We start from the raw sequence: 4,382 nt of genomic DNA, 5'->3' as shown, positions 1-4,382 counted from the left end.
GGGTTATTTAACATGAGATGGTGTGTCATGACTGACTTCCTGTCGTCTTTCAGTGCAGCAATGCCGTGATTACACAACTAACGTTAAGCTGCTGTGTTCAGTGACCATCAGAATAATCAGGCCCAAAAAGGTTCTGTGTTCCTGAACCACATCAAACAACAAAAATTAAGACTTTACAACATCAGCAGGTAAAAATCTGGCAAAAAGATTTGTCTCATCAGGGCTCAGCAACCCCAACTGCTACTTGGGTTTACAGTTGTTCTTACATTGATGCTTGCCACTAATGACAGTAAAAGAATTTTAGCCTGACAAGAAAGTGATAAAGATAATCAGGGACATCGCCACTTACACTGGAAAAAAGTAAAACCAATACTTGGAACGTCTGATAAAATCACTGACGGCCGAGCTTGGTCTCCTAAACTAAACAAGCTCACTGAAATCAGTCAGCAGAAGCTGTAGCCTGCCTTCTTAAAGCTACAAATATAATCACACTACATATACACTCTGTGTATACATACATACATACTCTGTAATTCAAATATTTGCAGAAGAAGAATGTGTGCAGACGCCCAAACAGAGAACCTAAATCTGGAGGAAACCAGGGAATGATGGATCTGGAGTTGATTTTGCATCTGATAGATATTAATGGAAGTGGTGCAGTGCAGGTGCAGCCACAGGCGGAGCAGTCTCAAGTAGTGATAAGACTGGTGATGTATTTAAATGAGAAAGAAAATTTAGACTGGCTGACTAATCTAAAGACAAAGTTCTCCATCATTCATCATCCTCCGTTAAATCTGAGGAGGATAAGATTCATGATCCAGATCACCACATGACAGGAAGTGCAAAACCTTCTGACCTCAAGTGTCTCTATTAATATTTATTCCAGCAGATTTGTCTCATCTGAGCTTATTCTAAAAGGTAATCAAATTACCGATCAGTCTGATTGGTGCCAAGTAAAAACAAAACAATCTGGTCACATGACAGGAAGTGTATTAAGATTAAGAAAGGCAAGAAAAGTGGATCCTGAAGTTAAGCACATCTCACTCAGCAGACTGCCAGCTAATCAGATTAGCCTTTCAGCCAGATTAGCATACGTGCCAGCACTAGTCGTTAGCTTAGCATCAAAGGCGTTTTGTGGGGTCTGAAGGAGCCCGAACTTTAAAGCATTTCTGTCCTTAATTCTAGTCAGGTTAGTTTTGTTTCTGTGCACGGGAGGGTCATCTGCCAGGCTGTCACTTAAATGTGTAAAATGGATATGCATACATCTTACTTTCCAAAATAAAAGGACAACAATTTTACTTTAAGCCTTTCTTTTGGTTCCCTGCTGCACAAACAATGCTGAACTTCACTGGTGAGTTCACAAACTCACACTGCAGTTTTCCAGCTGCCTGTGGGCAGTAATAAGCTCTTAGGTGGCCTCTGATTGGCTGATAAAACAGCAGCTTACAATCCTAATCAGCTGAGTGAAACCAGCTGAAGTGGCTGTTATCCACCCAGACTGAAGGCTCCAGTTGACATTAGTAACTTAATCTGATCTCAGAGCTGAAGGACATCTGCTGCTCCTCACACCTACCAGTTTCTAATAATTCATCAATAATGCCACGAATTACAGAAATGTGTCAGCTTTTTCTACTCTTGGGTTTTTGTGATGTTATTAGATGGCGACATCTGCATTCAGTCATCTCAGTTGCACTGAGGCCCGGTGTCACATAAATAAGGAACTGTGAATCATGCAAAGCTGCTCTAACAGAACAAATGGTGGAGCTCAAGACTGCTGCAGGTGTTCAGGTTGTGTACAGTTAAACAGCATGTGTCAGTTAAATTGTACCCAAACCGGATGGACTGGTTAGCATTTAGGCTGAACAATGAACCCAAAAAACTGAATAAATCAAGAACAAGCCCAACTCACTCAGTCTGTGGTCGTGACTTCAAAAAACAGTTTGAATTAACGTTATGATGCGTTTTGAAAACCAGAGAGCAGAAATAAGATTAAAATCCCAAATCCTGTTACTGCCGTGTCTGAATTTAAACGTGGTCAAGTTGTTTTGGCTCAATTTGTTTCTAATTTATGATTTTTTTTTCCCCCTGTGACACACTGTGCAGGGTGTACACCGCTGGGATAGGCAGAAGCCCCACTACGAAGTGGATATGCAGAAGAGAATGGAATTATTTATGTTCTGTTAAGGATCAGTGATAAGGTTTTTATTTGTCAGGTAATTTTATCAATTAAAGAGTCACTGTGTGTAAGCCCTCATATTCTCACCAAAGATTGCCCCTGTAATCTAAGCGAGATGATGAGATGATCATATATTCCTTCAGTAAGCAAGCATGCATATGATACTTTTAAATGTGGGAACAGAAACCATCGCAGATTATGCGCCTAACAGATCTCGGGCCAGTTCGCTTTGTTCTTGCTAACTTAAGACAGACTAACTACTCAGACAATTCTTGTACCCTTTCATTTTTTCACAGTCTTGTTTAAAGAAAAAAAAAAATCTACAGAGAGACTCTGATGTCTTTGCAGCTGCCCTTACAGTGATGTTGATCTACAGGAAGTAAAAGTCAAAGATTTCTGCAGATTAACATGCCTATATCGCCACCTGCAGACATCCTGGAGTAAACGCTACGGACAGCGGCCCTTTGAGCCAGATGTTACAATGAAAAACAGCTACTAACTTATACCAGACAGCCCAGTGTTTCCCTTTTTAATATTAACATTCTGATCTTACTTTACATATACACCTGAAAAAAGCAGAGAAAATAATTATAGCTCGGTAAGCATCAAATGTTTAGTTAATGAAGAAATGTCTTAAAACAATCCAGATGTTAATCCTGATCAATGTGATCGTGATCATTTCACAATCATGGAGCAATTCAACTTTAACATAAGACTGAGCTTTACAGCATCACCGTTTTGGTTTTTTGAACCCAGGTGTGATCTGAGAGGGGTGGATATGACAGTAAGCTGTCAATGATGAAGGAGCACCGCCCATAGTTCCCCCCAACTTCCTAGGGTTCTTTCTGACCATAAAAAATATACTTTTGGCTACTCAGTTACCCCACAGGTAACGGGAAATTAACCAGCAACCTTTCGTTTGCAAACGTGTAAATGACACCAAACATCATGCTTTACTCAGTATCGAGCTCTGGTTTTACTTTAAAATGAGAGGAGTCGCCCCCTACTGGTAATTCTAAGTCATACTGGTAAAAACCTGTGCTTAATACCGCCTAGGATCAGCTCATTTCCATCCACTTTTTCACCGTGATAGTCTGCCAAGTTCGACCACAATGGTCACTGAATCTGCAGTGTCTACCTCTAATGATGCTAACACACCTGTGACAGCGGACAGGTGAATGGAGGTCAGTCATGAAAGCGCGTAGCTTATGATTAACTTTGTTTTCATACACCCATTTTTTTTTGCCAGCCTCCTGCAGGCTTTGCTACCCGGATCCTAAAGCCTTCTCTGGACAGTTTAACAGCTGACCCTAAACCCTTCAAAGACCCTAAAAAACACCGCCCACCTCCTCCAGATCCCTGCTTAGCCCAATGTTAGCATAGCACCTTACGGAACACCCGACTTTGAATGAAGCAGTCGGACCAATTTTAGTTTCGCTGTGAGAAAAAACCCGACTGTAATGCATGTTAATCAAACCAGATCACCGGGACAAGACTCGGGTTTAAGGTTTATTACCCGCTAACGGAGGCCACGGCAGCGGGCTAACGGCTAGCTGCGTTCACCTGCGGTTAATTAGCCATCAGCCCGGTGCTAACTGCCCGCAGGAGCCGCGGAGAGGAGATTTAACGGATAGAAACCGACAGCATGTAAATAACTACAGCCCGGGCGACGTGAACGGAACACCACCTGTCAGAAAACAGTTGTATTCGGCTGAGCTACCCTTTAAAATTCTCATTTATTGGCGTTTTCACTCACCTCAAGCTCACCCGTGCGCCGCCTGGGAACTACTGAGGAGGATCACGTGGGGTCCTGGAGGGCACTAACCGCCTTCCCCTGTCGCCGATTGGTTATCCAGCGCGTAACTTTGACGTTTCCTGTCAACTGTCAGGAGCTGATTGGTCAAAGGAAACTCTCGCTCGACCCGCCCATATGGAGCTGCACCTCGTGGACAGCGATGATTGGCTGAGCTGCCAGGGGAAGTGTGCCCTCATTGGCTGCAGTCATGCTTATGAAAAGGCTTAAGAATTCGGGATGAGATTGAAACTGATTTTTGTAGATTTTGATTCATAAACTGATTTAATTCGGTTCTAACCTATTAAAGACATGAAAACGGTCATTATTTCGCATATCTGCTTTATTGGATAAAACATTCTGAATTTCCAAAGCTATTTATTTAATAACTTAGTTTAATTATGACTTTTTTTT

At 42.0% G+C, this 4,382-nt stretch overlaps 1 protein-coding gene across 1 annotated transcript in view; it reads right to left on the bottom strand.

Moving 5' to 3' along the window:
- Positions 1 to 4,034, bottom strand: part of canx (calnexin) — a 17,764-nt gene extending 13,730 nt beyond the window's left edge. Inside the window, exon 1 of the mRNA XM_005737741.2 lies at positions 3,933 to 4,034. The gene's annotated coding sequence lies outside the window, so the exon portion shown is untranslated. The remainder of the gene's footprint in view (positions 1 to 3,932) is intronic.
- Between the last annotated feature and the right edge of the window lie 348 nt (positions 4,035 to 4,382).

Source organism: Pundamilia nyererei, unplaced genomic scaffold (genome assembly GCF_000239375.1).
Source record: "Pundamilia nyererei isolate P.nyererei 1_Seehausen unplaced genomic scaffold, PunNye1.0 scaffold00079, whole genome shotgun sequence".
NCBI lineage: Eukaryota > Metazoa > Chordata > Actinopteri > Cichliformes > Cichlidae > Pundamilia > Pundamilia nyererei.
The sequence above is the reverse complement of the archived record's forward strand: the minus strand, read 5'-3'. Positions and strand labels throughout refer to the sequence as shown.